Source organism: Amblyomma maculatum, chromosome 2 (genome assembly GCF_055883805.1).
Source record: "Amblyomma maculatum isolate TAMU_Amacu chromosome 2, ASM5588380v1, whole genome shotgun sequence".
Lineage (NCBI taxonomy): Eukaryota > Metazoa > Arthropoda > Arachnida > Ixodida > Ixodidae > Amblyomma > Amblyomma maculatum.
In genome coordinates, this window is record NC_139345.1 from 208,496,315 (window position 1) to 208,516,592 (window position 20,278).

The following is a 20,278-nucleotide window of genomic DNA, read 5'->3' on the forward strand; positions in this document are numbered from 1 at the left end:
GAATTTCACAGTTAATGCACTCTAATAATCTTCGAAATACAAAAAATCATGGTTACTTGCATATAACCGCAAATCTAACAAACCAATAAAAAGTGAGGGATGCAGCCGAGGTCATAAATAACCTCAAATCATGATAAGATATATTCAGGTAGTCGTAGTAGTTTTTGTAAAGCTGCATGCAGTATACCACTGCGATCATTCCAAAATTGACACACTTAGTTACGAGGAAGGGAAAGGCATAGTAGTCTCATTCTTGGTCGACGGTTCAATTGTAGTGTGAGTGAAGATAGTGGTAAAAGACCAAAGAAAGAAAGGTGCCATAGTGCGAGGCTCGAGATTAATTTTGGTGATCTGGGGTTCTTTAGCTAGCACCAACATCATATAGCATAGAAATGTTTTCAGCACCATGCCTTCACTGAAGTGCAGCCACTGAGGCCAGTATCCTATTCAGTTCAATGTCCTCGGGTGCAGTGCCAAACCATGTAACCACACAGTCACCTTAAAGACCATATTCAGATGTATGCACTATATGTAATGATACATTTCACAAACCTGCCAAAAATTAATTGTGTCAAACGATGGCATCTACGTGGTGTCACACTCTGCAACTGGCTCCTCTTCACTTGCCTTCCAATCAAAGCTGTTCTCTGCTGCGTCCGGTGTAAGAGTAATAGCTGTGGTGTTGAGGCACCCTGTTCCCTAAAACTGGGTGGTATTGGAGACAGTGGTGCAGGCAGGGGTGCAGGTAGGTCGGTCTGGGTCCTCACCGCAACCAAAATCTTCGCGTTTAAGTTCACCTGCGTGGCTGTCAAAATTTTCAGCACTCATTACCAGTTTCAGATAGCAATTCTACATTTTAGTAACTCCTCGCGTCTTTTCCATTGCCCATACTTACCAGAAGACTGATACTGATGTGTGCACTTGGGTGCTTCAGGAAACTGTTCTGCGGTCTGGGTTTACACAGTGCATCTTTCAGCAGAGCATGTGCATAGTTGAACAGGCTCCTAGAGAAAAGCAGATGTACTCATCTAAAAGCTGTGAGCTTATGGCCTGGTGAATTGTTTTGGGTTACTGAGGAAGAGCAACATATGCTAATGTCGCTGCCCTTACCTTTCATATGCATGCTCATGAATTCCTCTTACGAGCAGGGCAAAAAAAAGCTCCTATAGAGGGAACTTGTACCTGACGTTATAAATAACTGAGAACAAGCAATGCCATAATTTCTTGGAAATGCTAAAGCAAACTGTGGAATATGTTCTGATAATTGCATCCCATGTGTCAGCCATGTGTAGGAAAGCAGGAGAATACCAGCACATATGGACATTCATGTTTTGGGCCTTGCATTATTTTTCTCGTACCATGAAGCAATTATCAGCATACAGAATCAACCACTATCAGCAGTACAGAACGAACAAAACGATTATTGTTTTGTGTGAAGCATATATATTTTGTTATAATGGTAAAAAAACTGTGATACCTCAAGTATTGATTAAAATATTTCTGTACTAATGACCTAAAGCATAACATGCATGGCGGGGCAACCAATGTGTGCTGCAAGTTACTGCTGTTGAGGCTTCACTGCTTGTTACTGCAGCCCGTGGTTGGGAGCGGGGCTGTAAGCAGTTGGGCAACAATATATTGTTACACCCTTAGCGTCGCGACCGAGACGTCCTAGTCGGTTCAGTACGCTGGGTACACACGGCTAGCGGGGACGACACAAGTGCCACAAGACAAAGGTCGAACGGGCGCGCTCACTACTTCTTCCTCTTCCTCCTTTCTTCCTCCGTGCTCTGTTTTAGAAGAAGTCCGTAACACTTCCCCCGTCGCAGGCGAAGCCCTCCGGGCGAGTTAATCGTCAGCACGAGGATGACAGGGTTTCAGACGCGCGACGTGGGTAAGCTCAGTTCGTGAAGAACGTCGGCCACTTTTGGTAAGGCGCGCAATCCGATAGGTGAGGTCACTAATTGCCTCGAGGATAACATAGGGACCGATATAATGCGCGAGCAGTTTCTGACTTAAGCCACGCTTCCTTAGTGGACGCCAAAGCCAGACCATATCTCCAGGGAGGTAGGTGACGTGGCGATGGTGGTCGTCGTAGCGGGATTTCGAGCGCTTTTGTGAGGCGAGAGTTCTTAGGCGGGCTATCCGGCGGGCTTCTTCAGCCCGGCACAGGATCTCAGCAATCTCAGGTTCGTCATCTGTGGAGAACGGGAGCATGGTGTCAAGGATGTGTCGAGGAGACCGGGCATAGAGGAGAAAGAATGGACTGTAACTTGTTGTTTCCTGTTGGGCGGTGTTGTATGCGTATGTTATAAATGGTAGCACAGTGTCCCAGTCCTTGTGGTCGGCGGCGACGTACATTGAAAGCATGTTGGTGAGTGTCCGGTTGGTTCGCTCGGTCAACCCATTTGTTTGCGGATGATACGGGGTAGCATGTCGGAAATGCGTTTGGCACAAACGAAGGAGTTCTTCGACAGCATCAGCGGTGAACTGACGCCCTCGGTCGCTGATCAACACTCGGGGAGGCCCATGGCGCAGTATAACAAAGTGCAGCAGGAAGAGGGAGACTTGGTGTGCAGTAGCCGATGGAAGGGCTGCCGTCTCACAGTAACGAGTGTGGTAATCAGTGCAGATGACGATCCAGCGGTTGCAGGAATGAGACTTGGGAAAGGGTCCCAAGAGGTCTACCCCGACTTTCTCAAAAGGGGATCTTGGAGGCGTCACTGGATGAAGAAGACCAGGAAGAGTGCCGGCGGGGCATTTGTGACTCGCACATTGAGCACAGCTAGCCACATACTTCTCAGTGGTTTCACGCATCCGGGGCCAGTAGAAACGTTCTTGGATGCGATAGAGTGTCCGCGCAGATCCCAGGTGTCCAGAAGTGGGGTCGTCGTGCATAACGCGCAAAACAGAGGAGCGTAGGCTGGCGGGCACCACCAGAAGGTAGCGGAGACCAGTGGGAGAATAGTCCTTCTTGTACAAAAGACCACTCCGTATACAATAGAGACTGGAAGCTGTAGGGTCCCTTGCAGCGGTAAAGAATGGTTGGAGATTCTCATCTTTCCTCTGCTCAGTGCGGAACGTACTGGTATCGGGGAATGGAGGCAGAACCGCAGCGATGTAATGATCAAAATTGTCGGCGTCACATTCCGTTGTGGGAAGCGGTAAACGTGAGAGACAGTCCGCGTCAGCGTGCCGGCGTCCACTCTTGTACGAAACTGTATAATCAAACTCTTGTAAACGAATTGCCCACCGTGAAAGACGGCCAGATGGGTCACGGAGGTTTATCAGCCAGCACAGGGAATGATGATCAGTGACCACTGTGAAGGGCCGCCCGTATAGATAACAGCGAAACCGCTGAACGGCGAAAACTACCGCGAGGCATTCTTGCTCAGTAATTGTGTAATTGCGTTCAGGTTTGCTTAAGGAACGACTGGCATAAGCAATAACATGTTCCTTGTCACCGTAACGCTGAATCAGCACAGCACCAATGCCAACACCACTGGCGTCCGTGTGCAGTTCCGTTGGAGCAGAAGGGTTGAAATGCCGGAGAATCGGATGTGACGTTAGCAAAAACTTGAGCTGGCAAAAAGAAGAGTCACACTCTGATGTCCACTCGAAGGGAGCGTCTTTGTGGAGAAGGCACGTAAGCGGGTTAGCAATGTCAGCAAAACGGGGAATGAAACGGCGGAAATATGAGCACAGTCCTAGGAAACTTCGGAGTTCCTTCACGTTCTGAGGTGTTGGAAACGATGCAACGGCCGCGGTCTTTTGAGGGTCAGGTCTGACGCCTTCACGATCGACGAGGTGTCCTAGTACCAAAATCTGACGCTCACCGAAGCGACACTTCTTCGAATTAAGTACTAGACCGGCGTTTTTGAAGCAGTCAAGCACGAGAGCGAGGCGTTCGTTGTGCTCCTCGAATGTCCGGCCAAAAATGACGACATCATCGAGGTAGCACATACATATTTGCCATTTTAGTCCCCGTAGGATAGCGTCCATAAATCTCTCGAAAGTTGCAGGAGCATTGCAGAGCCCGAAAGGCATTACATTAAATTCAAACAGGCCATCGGGTGTGATAAATGCCGTTTTTTCCTTGTCGTCAGGGTGCATAGGGATCTGCCAATATCCCGATCGTAGATCGACGGATGAAAAATATGATGCTGAGAACAGACAATCTATGGCGTCATCGATCCGCGGAAGGGGATACACATCCTTCTTTGTTGCAGCATTCAGACGGCGATAGTCGACGCAAAAGCGCCATGTACCATCTTTCTTCTTCACCAGAATTACAGGGGCGGCCCAGGGACTGCATGACTCTTGAATAACACCCTTTTCCAGCATATCCCGAACCTGCTCACTGATGACCTGGCGTTCTGTTGGTGACACTCTGTACGGCTTCTGTCGAATTGGGTGTGAGTAGCCTGTGTCAATGCGATGCCGGGTACGTGTCACGGGAATGCACCGTGAGCCGCTAGGCTCGGAAAAATCAAATATGGAAGAATACTTCACCAGTAAGGCCTCCAAAGCATCACGCTGGTCCCTGGTTAGAGAGCGGCTGATCATCCGATGTAGTTGCGAGTCAGGGGCTGGAGCGGCAGCACTTTCGCCAGGTGCATCAGTAACCAAAGCCACCGACGGGGCGTCGTCTTGGCTACAGGTCGCAATCTTCATATTCACAGGCAAAACTACTGGTTGCGAAGAACAATTAATGGCCCACAGCCGTGAGCAGCCCTTGACCACCGACAGTAGGCAATGAGGAACCAGAATGTATTTCTTTGCACAGTTAGAATGAAGCGGTGCCACTGTAGCGTCGAAGGTGTCGGAAGCACGGCTGGGGCACAAAACTGGGATGCACACCATAGACAAGGCTGGCACATTGGTATCCTGTGTTACACAGAACACATCCTCACGAACGTGTGGCTTCTCTAAGAGTCCAGAAGGAAGGGAACCATCGACGCAGAGTTCCCCAGAGCGGCAGTCGACCGTAGCGCCACACATTCTCAAAAAGTCAATACCTAGAATTATGTCATGCGTACATCGCGAAAGCACTGCAAACTCCACTGCGAATACCGTTCCACCCAGGGACACTGAAGCACTACACATTCCTAGGGGACACAACACTTCACCACCCGCGCCATGAAAATTCACATTTCTGTCCCAAACAAACATAACTTTGCGTCCTAACCGCTTCTTAAACGATAAACTCATTATTGAAATGGTTGCCCCGGTATCCACTAAAGCCATTGTCGCCACACCATCCACAAGCACATAGACCATGTTCTTTAACATAACAACAGATGGAGGAATTTCTTGAGGCAGCGCACAGTCTCCAGCGGCCTGACCTCCAGCGGCCGCGCTGACTAGTTTTCCGGCAAAGGCGATGCCGACCGCCGTCGTGGTCGTGGTGACGGAAAGCGGCGCGCAGAAGAGGCAGGTGGTGGTGAGACACTTCGTTCGGAAGCAGGAGAGTGGTTGCGCGGTCCATTGGTCTGGGGATATTCATACGAAGATGGGGGCCATTGCCAATTAGAGTCGTAGAAACGGTTACGTGGCGGAGCATTTTGGACGGGCCGATCGTAACGGGTGAGTGGGCGGCTGCGGCAGTATCGAGCTATGTGCCCCTCAATGCCGCAGCGTCGGCACACGGGGGCTGTGCGACGAAAAACTTGTCCCATGGAGGGCTCCGAGGAGACAGGGTGCATTGGGTAGCGAAACTCATCTTCAGGTCTTCGGGTTGGACGCCGGAAATAGCGAGCAGGTGGTGGTTGAGGATGGTACTCATAGTGCTGATCATAGTGCGACAAGAAGTTAGTCGGGCGCGAGTCGTAGCGAGGCGGGTGACCAGGGCTGTCGAACCTTGGCATCGGGCTGTTGGAGTAAACGTCCGCGTGTGCCGTATTGATAGAATTCACAGCGGGCATCGAAGGGAGCAAGGAGGTAGGCCCTTGAGAGTCGACAACGTCAGTGGGCAAAGATGATGGAGACCGTACAGGGGGCTCAAACCGCTGCAGTTCCTCGCGAACTATTTGCCGGATCGTCGACGACAAGTCCATGAAGTTGTCTTCAATGCTCGCCACAGATGGAACGTTGGCGAGCCGCCCAAATTTTGGCGTTATGCGACGAGTCTTCAATGTCTCGAATGTGCGAACATGCCGAATTACATCACAGACGGCGTTCAGGTCATCTTTGGCAATTAGAAAATTATAAACATCATCTGCGATGCCCTTTAGAAGATGTCCTACTTTATCTTCCTCGGTCATATTAGCGCTTGCTGTTTTGCATAGTTTCAGGACCTCCTCTATGTAAGTTGTACACGTTTCTCCAGGTAGCTGAGCTCTGTGCGTAAGCGTGTGTTCAGCTCGCTTCCTTCGTGCAAGACAGTCGCCGAAGCACTGCCGCAATTCAGTAACGAAACGGTCCCAGGTGGTAAGAGAGTCTTCGTGGTTTTCGAACCAAACAAGAGCGGTATGGGTCAGGAAGAAAACCACGTTTGCGAGCTTAGCGGCGGCGTCCCATCGATTGTAGCGGCTCACCCGTTGGTAGTGGGTCAACCACTCGTCAACGTCCTCGCCTGCCGCTCCCGCGAAAGTACGGGGCTCCCGATAGTGATGCGAACTGTTCGCTGCGCCCGCAGGCCGGTCTTCAGCCTGGATCACCGCGTCACCACGGGCTGCTTGCGGGTCATTGGCCGATTGCATGGCGCTGGTTTGCGGTTCGAGGCCCGCAAGGCGACGACTTCGGCGAGGCTCCAGTTGTGTCGGTTCTGTCTATAGCGCCAGGGATCGGTACCCGGCTTCTCCACCACACTGTTACACCCTTAGCGTCGCGACCGAGACGTCCTAGTCGGTTCAGTACGCTGGGTACACACGGCTAGCGGGGACGACACAAGTGCCACAAGACAAAGGTCGAACGGGCGCGCTCACTACTTCTTCCTCTTCCTCCTTTCTTCCTCCGTGCTCTGTTTTAGAAGAAGTCCGTAACAATATTATCAAAGGAGAAACGGCGGGCCTTAGAGCAACTGCTGCTGGACTTCAAGCACTGTTTTGCTTCTTCCTCGAAGGTCCGTCAAACGCCCATCAAACAATATCGCATCATTACTTATGATGACGCTCGCATCGTGTGTCTGCCAAAGAACGGGAAATGATCCAGACGCAAGTTCAAGAGATGCTAGATGATGGTGTTGTGCAGTCTTCGCAAAGTCCATGGTCTTCACCAGTAGTCCTGGTCAGGAAGAATGACGGCACTCTTCGATTTTGCGTCGACTATTGGAAATTGAACAATGTCACAAAGAAAGATGTGTACCCATTGCCGCGCATCGATGACTCACTGGACAGATTGCGACGTGCTAAGTATTTTTCATATATTTATTTCAAAAGCGGCTATTGGCAAATAGAAGTAGATGAAAAAGACCACGAAAAAACCGCATTTGTCACTCCAGATGGCCTATATGAATTCAAAGTACTCCCATTTGGATTGTGCTCTGCCCCAGCTACATTCCAAAGGATGATGGATACCGTCCTCACTGGCCTCAAGTGGCAGATCAGCTGTCTTGTGTACTTGGACGACGTAGTTGTTCCGAAACATTTGACCAACACTTCGAACGCCTTCGAGCTGTCCTGGAAGCCCTCCGTTCTGCTGATCTCACGCTGAAGCCGACCAGGGCCATGGCGGTCTTTGGCGCACCCCGAAGCGACTGCGAAGCCAACCGCTGCATCTGCGGCGAGATCCTGGAAGCTTTCCCCGGGCCTCTTCCGGCGAGCACACATGCGCTAGTATTGAAGCCGGGGTTACAGAGCTCGACCGCCTTTCTCGTTTGGCGCACCGCGCTCGGTGATGGTGAGTGGCATCTTACCGCTGCCACCAAAATGTTACGGGATAGGACTACCCTCAGAAGACAGACGCATACGGGGTAGGATCACACTTAGGAGACACAGTCACTCTTCTTCTTCTTCTTCTACCTTGGTAAATGGCACATACCCATGGAGGGGGATGGCCAGGGTTCAGTGTGGACTGCCAAATCTCCTAGAGATACTGGTAGTGTATAGAATTATCAACTGAACAAAAATTCTAAGATGTAAGATCACAGAATCGAATGAAAGGAACAAAATACGAAGAAAATACTTGGAAGTTTGTAAATTTGGAATACAATTAGCAAAGGAATCTGTCCATAGCTTTGATGTATTTATGTAAATACTGACAAATTTGAGCTAACGCAAATTCTTTTGCACTCGCACCGAAAGAGAATAGAAGCACGGGACCGACAACGTTGATGCCAATTGTGCTATTGGAATTTCTAAACGTACCCTTCTCTGATGTGAAAACCTTCGGCAAACAAAATGGAAATCTTCAATATTTTCAATATAGACGCCCGACCACTGTGCCGGAGTTCCCGAGATCGAATCCCGGCCACGGCGGCTGCGTTTCGATGGAGGCGAAACGAAGAGGCGTCGTGTGCTGTGCGATGTCAGCGCACGTTAAAGATCCCCAGGTGGTCGAAATTACTCCGTAGCCCTCCACTACGGCCCCCCTTTCTCTCTATCCACTTTCACTCCCACCTTCATCCCTTCCCTTACGGCGCGGTTCAGGTGTCCACAGAGCAAGTGTGACAGATACTGCGCCTTTCCCTTCCTATGAACCAACCAACCAACCGCAAGCCTCACAAAGGTTTGTGGGGCTGAACCCGCATCTACATAAGTAAAGATTTAGGCGGAGGATCCTGCATCGCATGACAGTGAGTATTACCTCACACTTCCGTGATTGACATGAACGAACTTTCCTTGAGTATATGAGAGGCTGGTATTCTGCTGGAGATAGCAAGAGATCATTGCATGAGGCGGCTGTGTATTGATAACGCTGAAAACGAGACATTTCAAAAATTATGATAATAGGGATGGTAAATAGGGACAGTTGCGTCAAGGGCTGATTTAGCTACGTCTGCCGCTTCATCCTGAAAATACCGCAGTGACCGGGGACCCAGATGAAGAGTATTTTTTTCATTCATGCTGGTGTTAAATACTTTAGTGAGTGGCTCAAAGAGTATACCGTGCTGACTCCAGTGACGATAAAACAGAGAGAGAGTCTGACAGAAACATTATTTTTTACTGATTGCAGGGAACTTTTAAAAGTGCAAGCCCAATTGCCATAAACTCCGCTCACAATATCGGTGCGTAATCCGGGACGCGCACCGAAAAACTCCGGGAAAGAGACGCTGAAAAAATTCCAATCGCTAGTTTCTGCGCTGTCACAGACGAATCAGCGGCGATTACAGTGTGATCAGGGACCTTTTCAAGGTGATCCGATAGAATACTTGACATTGGACTTAAAGGTAAGGGCTTCACATTAGATTGAAACATAAAATCAAAATTGATATCCACAATGGACGTTGTGTAAATTATAGGACTTATAGAACCGAGGTCTACACTAATGTTTGCTAAAATGCTCTGCGTGAAAGCAACCTGGGGCATGAAGAACAATGGCCACCGGTGAGTGAGAAAGAGGGTCGGGTTTGACACAAGCATAAGTATCGCCACACCGGGAGTAGACTCAAATGACCGCAAGAATGATCTGACAGAAGGAGAAAACGGGTGTTAAGGTCCGGAATGCGAGCCTCCAAGTACAGAACAGTGCTGGAGATTGACTGTGGAAGATCTAGACAGAGGCGCAGCGCACTTCGCTCTAAAAGCGGCAAAGGATGCAGCTTATATTTTGGACAACCAGAAAAAAGAATGCAGCCAAATTCCAGAATCGATCTCACATAGGATTTGTACAGAATTAGAAGATTATCTCGACTCATTTCAAATTTCCTGTTATACTTACCCGTATGAGCCCACAGAGTGCACGACCATCCTTCTGAACATTAGGCTTGATGTCAGACCACCAATCCATACTAGCATCATACGTAATGCCTTAATACCGCACAGATTCCACTTGAGGTATGACGTCTGGGCGGTAGTTTAACGAAATATATAACGGGGTTTTGGTTTTAAAAACTAGCACACTCAGTTCAGGTCAGTTCAGTCGTTCAGTCGTGTCCGACTCATCGTGACCCTATGGACCATATCACGTCACGCTTTACGGTCTGTCACTATCTTCCTAACATCACATGCCCTCATCTGCACTGCTTTGAGGATGCCATTAACCATCGCGTTCGCAGCCTACCCTTTTTCCGGTAACCCTCAGCCTTTCCCAACATCAAACCTTTCTCCAGCGACTCCTCTCTTCTCATCAGATGACCAAAGTAGCCAAGCTTTAAATTTAGAATTTGACCCTTCAATGAGTAGTCAGGGTTTATGGTCGACAGCCCAAGGAACTCTCAAGAGTCTCCGCCAGCACCAAAATTCAAACGCGTCAATTCTTCAGCGGTCAGCCTTTTTTACAGTCCAACTCTCGCATCCATACATCACAACTGGAAAGACCATAGCACGACTTATAAGGATTTTGGTTGGCAGTCTGATGTCCCTGCTCTTAACTAAGCGGTCAATGCTAGCCATGGCTCTTTTTCCCAAAAGCAGGCGTCTCCTAATTTCATGGCTGCAGTCACCTTCCGGGGTACTCTTGGAGCCCAAGAAGAGAAAATCTGTCACGGCTTCCGCTTCTTGTCCCTTGATGCTCCAGGAATTGATAGTGCAAGACGCCACGATCTTTGTCTTTTTAATGTTCAGTTTAAGCCCAAACTTCTCACTCTCTTCTTGTACGGTGCATCAGAAGTGTCTTGAGTTCCACTTCACTTTCTGCCACTAAAGTGGTATCATCCGCATATCTAAGGTTGTTGATACGTTTTCCAGCAATCTTCACTCCAGCTGAAGACTCGTCCAGACCGGCCTTCCTCATGATGCACTCACCATATAGGTTAAATAGGCAGGGCGACAGTATGCAGCCTTGTCTCACTCCTTTCTCAATCAGGAACCAATCAGACCATGCTGAATTCTGGCTGTGGCCTCTTGTCCTTCATACAGGTTCCTGAGTGATCCCAGCATGGTTCACTCAGGATCACACTAATTTTGCACAAATTTAAAACCAACTTAATTTTGTCCAACCAGGCCTCCAGTGCAATTAGGTAAGCCTGTAGTGAACAGTACAGGGCATGAATATCTTTTGCCTTTGGCCTTGCCTCGGATGATCACCGTGACTGGGATGTTACTTTGCCGTTTGTAACGTTCGCATATAATTCCTCCCGTCACGACACAATGGGCTACTCACCCTTCTATCTTCTATACGGCAGCGACCCTCCCCTTCCGTTCGACAGCGTACTGCCTCCCACCGTTAATGCCAGCTCCTATGTTCGTGACGCCATATCTCGAGCTGACAGCGCCCGTGTTATTGCTCGCCGCCGACCAGCTTCCTCCCAAAGTTCCCAGAAACGCCGCCATGATTTTCGTCACAGGGACGTCCACTGCTCTCCTGGCTATCTCATCTTACTGTGGACTCCAGCTTGTAGAGTTGGGCTGCGTGAGAAGCTCTTGCCACGTTACGCAGGACCATACCGTGTTTTACGGCCAGTCACTTCCGTGACATACGAGATCACCCCTGTGCATCCGCCGCAACAGTCCGCTATGCCACGTACCGAGATCGTTCATGTCGCCCGAATGATGCCATACTACACCTGCAGTAGTTCGAAATAGTGCGCACCGGGACTGGGCTTTTCGTGGGGGGGGGGGGGGGGTAATGTTACATATATGCCCTGCATCGCTGGACGTTGAAGAAGACGACGATCATCAGTAGTGACACGGAAGGGAGACGAAGCTTTAGCAACGATAGCTGGTGCTACGAGAAGGTTGAAGCCTACCAGAACATCAACTTAAGTTATCAGCCGTTGCGTTCTCGAGCTAACCTTCTTGTCACGTATCAATATTGACAGATACTCAATACGGTTTTCGGCACGGACTTTCTACAGACACTGCTAAAGCTTCTCTCACGGATTACATCAGGCTGTCTATCGACAAAGGAAAGTTTTTCAGGCGCAGTTTTCATTGATTTCAGCAAAGCATTTAATTCCATTGGTCACTCCATCTTGTTTCAGAAACTCGAGTCGTGCGGCATATCAGGACCACCACTAATGCTTTTGAAGAGCTTTCGTCGTGACCGAGAGCATATAGACCGTATTAGTAACCATGCATCTAACAAAGCTCTCACTCAGTCGTGGGCACTATCGAAGATGCATGCATCTTCGATACTATCTTTAGATACATCGGTATTAGGTATCGTATGCTGAAAATGAAAGTATCGAAGTATCGGTATCGCCGATAGTCGTGGCGGCCCAATCTGGCCACAAGCCAGAATGGGGTAACCCCATCCCTCCCAGGTGAGGTCCGCTTGTGGAACCCGGCGTCTCGGGCAGCGGACCAACCAGTACCCGCGATAACGCGTCGGGTGAGCGCGCGGCCGGGACTCGACACGCACAGCAGTGACAGCACATGATGCACGCACGGAGAGTAGAACCAACGACCTCCCAATGCCGAGGCGGACGCTTAACCACCCGGCCACGGCAACGGTATTTTTTAGAGCGCAGCTCTTTGGCGTCCGTTCCTGGGTTTCGCGTCGGCAACGGCGTCGGCGTCGGCGTCGGCCTCGTAACCAGTTCCGCCCCCCTTTCATCCCCCCAGCGCTAGCAGCGACCGACTGATGCCGCTGGATGCCGCTGACGCCGCTAGAGAGTCAAGATAACTTTAAAGGAACCAAGATGCGCTATAAAAAGACAGCCACAGGAAAAAGCCAAGGAGACAGACATAGCGCTCTGTCTGTCTCCTTGCGCTCTGTCTGTCTCCTTGGCTTTTTCCTGTGGCTGTCCTTTTATAGCGCATCTTGGTTCCTTTAAATCAATGCACCAACTCGCCCAACAAGAAGTTCTTCTAGTCAAGATAACGTGACTGCATAGAACACCATCGCCGCCATGCAAAAAGAGGAGGGGAGGGTCGCCCTCCCCCCCCCCCCCCCCCGTTCCTGTGTGGCGGATAGGGTGCTCTTCAGTTGCCGACGCGCCGGTTATTTCACGTAGGCCCCGGCACGTCGACGAATACGTGACCACCTTCCCACGGCTAGACCTGGTTCTTGGCGCTGCGGAAGCGAGGGTATCATATTGTTTGCGTCGACATCGGCGGCGTTGTCCCTGAAACCAACTCCACAGCTGGGGTTGACTCACTATCGGAGTCAGCCGCATCAGTCAGTCGCTGCTATCTCTTCCCTCCTCCCTTTATCGCGTTGTCCGCTTGCTGCGCGCGCTTCTGCCCCCATCGTTTGCCGCTGGGTGTACACGCCGCCCCCCTCCCCCCTCTTCCTGCGAGTCTCCGGTTGTCAAAGCGCCGGTTCGAACTTAATTCCTTTCTTCGCTCCTCCTCCAATGCAACCCCTGTGTGGTGGCAATCAGAGAGCCAGATCGGTGGCGGCGGATCTGTATATGTGCACCGCCCGAGCCGAAATTGCCGCTGCCGTTCGCCACTGCGAAATTATCTGCCAGTTCTGAGCCATGAGCGAGACGACCGGTGGAAGTCCTCCGCTGCTGCTGCTGCTGCTGCTGCTGCTGCTGCTGCTGCTGCTGCTGCTGCTGCTGCTGCTGCTGCTGCTGCTGCTGCTGCTGCTGCTGCTGCTGCTGCTGCTGCTGCTGCTGCTGCTGCTGCTGCTGCTGCTGCTGCTGCTGCTGCTGCTGCTGCTGCTGCTGCTGCTGCTGCTGCTGCTGCTGCTGCTGCTGCTGCTGCTGCTGCTGCTGCTGCTGCTGCTGCTGCTGCTGCTGCTGCTGCTGCTGCTGCTGCTGCTGCTGCTGCTGCTGCTGCTGCTGCTGCTGCTGCTGCTGCTGCTGCTGCTGCTGCTGCTGCTGCTGCTGCTGCTGCTGCTGCTGCTGCTGCTGCTGCTGCTGCTGCTGCTGCTGCTGCTGCTGCTGCTGCTGCTGCTGCTGCTGCTGCTGCTGCTGCTGCTGCTGCTGCTGCTGCTGCTGCTGCTGCTGCTGCTGCTGCTGCTGCTGCTGCTGCTGCTGCTGCTGCTGCTGCTGCTGCTGCTGCTGCTGCTGCTGCTGCTGCTGCTGCTGCTGCTGCTGCTGCTGCTGCTGCTGCTGCTGCTGCTGCTGCTGCTGCTGCTGCTGCTGCTGCTGCTGCTGCTGCTGCTGCTGCTGCTGCTGCTGCTGCTGCTGCTGCTGCTGCTGCTGCTGCTGCTGCTGCTGCTGCTGCTGCTGCTGCTGCTGCTGCTGCTGCTGCTGCTGCTGCTGCTGCTGCTGCTGCTGCTGCTGCTGCTGCTGCTGCTGCTGCTGCTGCTGCTGCTGCTGCTGCTGCTGCTGCTGCTGCTGCTGCTGCTGCTGCTGCTGCTGCTGCTGCTGCTGCTGCTGCTGCTGCTGCTGCTGCTGCTGCTGCTGCTGCTGCTGCTGCTGCTGCTGCTGCTGCTGCTGCTGCTGCTGCTGCTGCTGCTGCTGCTGCTGCTGCTGCTGCTGCTGCTGCTGCTGCTGCTGCTGCTGCTGCTGCTGCTGCTGCTGCTGCTGCTGCTGCTGCTGCTGCTGCTGCTGCTGCTGCTGCTGCTGCTGCTGCTGCTGCTGCTGCTGCTGCTGCTGCTGCTGCTGCTGCTGCTGCTGCTGCTGCTGCTGCTGCTGCTGCTGCTGCTGCTGCTGCTGCTGCTGCTGCTGCTGCTGCTGCTGCTGCTGCTGCTGCTGCTGCTGCTGCTGCTGCTGCTGCTGCTGCTGCTGCTGCTGCTGCTGCTGCTGCTGCTGCTGCTGCTGCTGCTGCTGCTGCTGCTGCTGCTGCTGCTGCTGCTGCTGCTGCTGCTGCTGCTGCTGCTGCTGCTGCTGCTGCTGCTGCTGCTGCTGCTGCTGCTGCTGCTGCTGCTGCTGCTGCTGCTGCTGCTGCTGCTGCTGCTGCTGCTGCTGCTGCTGCTGCTGCTGCTGCTGCTGCTGCTGCTGCTGCTGCTGCTGCTGCTGCTGCTGCTGCTGCTGCTGCTGCTGCTGCTGCTGCTGCTGCTGCTGCTGCTGCTGCTGCTGCTGCTGCTGCTGCTGCTGCTGCTGCTGACGTTCGCACCGCCTAAGCGGAGGCTCATCGCCACCGTCGAGAGCAACCAGGTGTAAGCGAGGCTGAAGCAGAAGCTCATCGCCGCCGAGAAGGGAGTCTTTGTTAAAGGAATACGTGTGAAAAATAAAAAAAAATTCTGTGATAGCGCATACATGTGTTGCTCGATTTCTTTGCCTCAATCTATCGAAAAGGTGAAACAGCTTATTTGCTGCGCTCAAATTTCGCATTAGGAAGTAACGTAATCGTCGATAATTTTTTATGTATTTTTTTGAAAAATCGAAAATGCATTTTTTGAGTATCGTGTACTTTGAAGATACCGATACTAAAGAAAACTTAAAATAATGAAATCGCTCTTAGACTTTGGGTTGACGGCGCTCTCTTAAACAGTGGTACAGGCCCTGAGACAGCTCAACTTGTAATACCGCCCGAGTTTCCTACAAATGCCCCAGCCCTTCATCGCGAACCACATTTCCAGATTCTCTTTCTTTAAAACTGAAGGAGGCAATGGTAAGTAGGAGGTGCTTTACTTTTGAGCACCAAGTGCGTACCACGAAGCTGCTAAGCCTTTAACAGAGACAGAGACACAAAGAGATATGAGCAAAGCGGAAACGCAAGGCGAACACGCAGTAGGGATCACGCTCACTGCTGTACCCGCTCTTCTCAACCTTTGCCACCCGCCCCCCGTCTCTGCGGCGTTTTATTCTCATCAAGCAGTGCCCTCAGTGTGCTGTCAGACGTAGTACGTTATGCACAACCCAAAACCCCTGGGCGCTCCGCGTGCCGGCTCTGCTTGGAGGCAAGAATACAGTTTCTAAGGCCTCACGACGATGTAGTCGTCGGCACGCCGGAAAACAAATCCATCCTTTGTAACTCAGGCTTCCACCAGACTTTTTTCTGTAAAAAATATTTCGTCAAAATTTTATTAAATGCTTGACATGAAAGCTATGAATGCAATTTTCCAGCACAGTTTGAATAACAAATTCTGCATAGTACCTAGAAATGTGACGCAACAAACAAAATCACATGAGAAGAAACACAACACAGGCGTACACTACCAACTGCAATATGGATCTGAACACACACTTCCTCTTCACCACTCAGCTACAACACCCTCTTCTACGCCCAAGTACATCTTCCACACATTATTCTTCTTTGCCAATAATATAGTAACACTTTCATCCCCATAGAACTCAAACATCGTCCAAGCATGACAGTCACCATTTCTACACCCAAGTACATCTCCACACATCTCATTGCCAAGCAATTAGTAACACAATCGTCCCAGTACAACAGAACCATCGTCCAAGCAGGACAGTCACAAAGTCCACCACATAGACAAACACTAGCAAAAAACCACCACAGATGTGCAGTAAGACATGTCCATCCAAAGCACGTCACATGTGCAGTAGGACAGGTCCATCCAAAGCACCGATAATAAACTCAAATCTTTCCATTACTCAGAAATATTCCTCAATAAAAGTATATTCTTACCTGCTTAAACACAGCGAGGCTTCACTAACGCATATGTCTTCTTCCTTTTGTATTCAAAACGCCTCTAAAATTTTGCGTTTTCAAACAATTTTGTTGCGAAAAACCTTGAATAAATCTTGTAAAGATACCTATATCGTAAAAAAAGCCAAAATTTTAATTTTTTAAATATGCGAATTGATTGGCACCATATTATTAAAAAAGACATACCTCTATCTTCTATCTGCAACCAGCCGTAGTTCTCCAGCGATGCTAGTGAACTTCACCTGTGGCCGCACGAGATGGTCGGGGTCCGACCGGGCATGTGCACGCAGGACGTGATGCTCCGTTTACAACGCGACATCAGTGCCTCGAAATCCAGAGACGCAAAGGTAATTTTAGCACTAGATCTAAGAAAGGCATTTCATAACGTGAAATACCAGGCAATTCTCGCGGAACTACAGGAGTTAAGAGCCGGCGAGAGGACATATAATTACACAGTAGATTTCTGACAAAAAGGACGTTGAAACTGAAGTTTCAGGACCTATAATCCCCCCTGTCCACCTGGAAGTAAAGGCACGCCACAAGGCTCAGTACTCTCCCCCTTTCTCTTTAACGTGGTGATGAGAGGCCTTCCAACCACTAATAAGGTCATAAAAGATCTCAAGTTCAGCATGTACGCAGACGACGTTAATGTATGGACGAAAAATGGCAGCGACGGCAGCATAAAGGAACGCCTACAGGCGGCAGCGGACACCGTTGTGCCTTACGCGGTCGAAAGGAGTCTTGCGCGCTCCCCGCAAAAATCAGAACTTTTCATATATAACCCAAAATCAATGAGGTGCAAGGGCGACATTAACTTCGAAATTAAAATCGACGGCAAAACCGTACTAAAAGTCCAGCAAATCAGAATCCTCGGACTTTTTATTCAAGAGGACGGGTATAACGGCGGAACTATAAAAAACTAACTACATACGCGATGCAAGTAACAGAAATATTGAGGAGGACTGCCTTCAAAGGCAGAGGCCTCAAAGAGAAAAGCCTATTGAGACTGATGCAGGTGTACATAAGCCGAATATGCAATGCTACACCGTTCCTCAACATCAGGGCCAATGAAAAAGATAAGATAGACGCGCTCATCAGGCATTGCGTCAAGAGGGCTCCAGGTCTACCTGTCTTCTCCTCTACGAAACGCTTGCTAAAACTGGGAGTGCATAATAGCTAGACGAAATTTGCTGAAGCGGTGAGAATCGCCCAACATGAGATATTAAGTAGGCCAAGCACGGGTCGAACCATCTTAGAATGGGTGGGTCGAAAACCAGATAAGGGCACAGCCGAAAAGGTTTCCCAACCACCACAATGTTGCGAGAACATAAGTGTTCCTCCTCTCCCCCGCAACATGCACCCAGAATATCACAAGGAGAGAAGGGAAAAGAGAGCAGAAGCACTGGTTAAAAGAGCAAAAGAATTCAGAGTAAAAGAACTCGCCTACGTAGACACTGCAAGCGGCCGATCGGGGGCGACAGTCGCCGCGGTAGTCAATGGCAGCGGCGCACCAGTCGTCTCCGCCACCACCCGGAGCAGAAACATAGACACGGCTGAAGAGATCGCAATAGCGCTCGCTTGCTTAGGAGCGAAGGCTAGATTGATCTTTAGCGACAGTAAAACTGCTATTTGGAATATCGGAAACGGCAGGGTCTCGCAAGGTGCGCCGCCGGCATTCTATCAGCTGCAGCTAAAACCGATTGGAAAATCAACCCTAATTTAGGTCTCAGCACACGTCCGTCCCCGCCAACGAGGCGGCCGTGATTTAGCCCGAGATCTCTACTTCCGGGCAAACGCGGAGCCGCCCGACTGCCAGGAGATAGACGAACGTTTGCAAACCTATAAAGATATCATAGAAAATTATTAATTAGGAAAACATCTGATGCCGCCACCGGATCCTAGCTTAAATAATAAAGATGCCATAGTCTGGTGGCGATTACAAGCCGGAAACTTCCCAAACCCTGTCTGGTTGTTTCGCATCCAGATAGATGTGAGACAAAATGGTAAATGCAAAGCTTACGAAGCGAGGGGGTCGCTCGACCATATACTTTGGGAGTGTCCCAGGTCTCCGGGTGCTCGGGACAACATTAAAAGTAGAGAAGCCTGGGAAACCCTGCTGCGAAGCGACGTCCCCGCTGACCAGCAAAGAGCCGTCCGCCTGGCGGCTGATGCCGCGAATAACCAATGTTTATTCGACAGTCCTAAGTCGCAGAGGTTCCAGCCCCCGTTCCACAGGCCTACGTACCAGGAGCGGGAAATAGGGGCCTCCTAAACCGGTGGAAAATAAAGTTTTATTTAATCAATCAATCGAGTTTCCTAACTGCATCTAGGATGCTTGAGTCAACGCGGCTATCGGAGACGTGCTAGAAAGTACCACAAAAACGGCACTAAAGAGAGTTTTCCAGGCGTCTGCGGGGTAGTACTAATCCCCGGCGTCGGCATACGAATGCATGCAGTCGGTATGAATCCACTGCTTTAATTTTTTTATGTATAAATTATAAAAGAAGTTTGTGGGGAACGATCTCCCATCGTCCCCTTTAAGGTCGGCTTTCCCCCACGGTAGTTACTCTAGCTATCGCGGAATGGCGCTAACATTGGTGGTTAACATTAACTATCGAGAGATGGCGCCAGCATCGCGGCAGCATAAGCGCCACCCCTGATCTTGTCACCGCGCACGCGGGCAAAACCAAATCTCTTCGGCTGGGGAATTCGACTCGAGCGGGCGCATCCTCGCGCGACTCCGCAGTCGCCGGCGAGGCGAAGGCCTCGCGGGACTTTCCCCGCCTTGTCGCCCTGTCCGGCCTCGGAGTTTATCCCTTGCCCGAGCGTGGGCGAACATTCGCTTGTAGCCTTGCTGGTAAGTCGGACGACCTAGATTCATTCGCGTGTTTTATTGCTAGCTGGCTTTGTTATTGCAGCAAAAAATGCCTGTTCGTTGTCAGAGAGTGTTGTTCTCTTGTTCCCAAGAGCACTGCCTGCAGTGATCGGCGTGCGCTCAGTAAACCACGCGATCACTAGGGAGAGGGGGGGGGGGGGTCGCCGGTTTGGACTGTCAGCCGCGACTAAGCGGGGAAAACGTATCTATCCCCCTACTACAACACCCCAAGTTAAGACGCTGAAAATGCTTTCACGGCTGTTACGATGTCAACATGACACTAAATAAACCAATGTCGGCATTATGCGACGTCCAGAATTCGCAGAGGAAGTCTCGGCGCGCTGCTGGTCGATATAGACGGTTTTAGTTTCGACGCCTGGGCGCAGTCATCTTAGTTTGATGGTGGCGCCCCGTATGAGTCAAACTGAAAAAGTCCGCTCCGGCTCTTCTTGACGCCATCTTGGGCTGTACTGGACGTGTTGATGCTGAGATGCGGCAGCGTAAAAGGGCTGCTTCGCGGTACTCGTGAAAGATATCCGACATTTTAGTGCTGTTTTGTTTGAGCCCTCCAGAGAGCCATATGCCATCCGTTTGGCATGGCGGCAGCTGTTGAAAACAGCACTAGCGGCCAGGGCGACTGCAAAGGACTACGCTCCGCTTCCACAGGCCCAACTCGTAAGAGTTAGCTGTGAAGATGTATCTGTTGTATCTTTCATGACACATGTATTTTCAATTATATTTTATAATCACAATAGTAACTATGCACACAAACACACGGCGAATGAACCTTACGGGCTGCTACCGAACGCGGAATATACAGATACTACGAAAGATGCTTTCTAGTCATGCCGCATTGATTTAACGTGAAGGGTGGCCCATTTCATGTTGTGTATTTTCTCTCGACAGT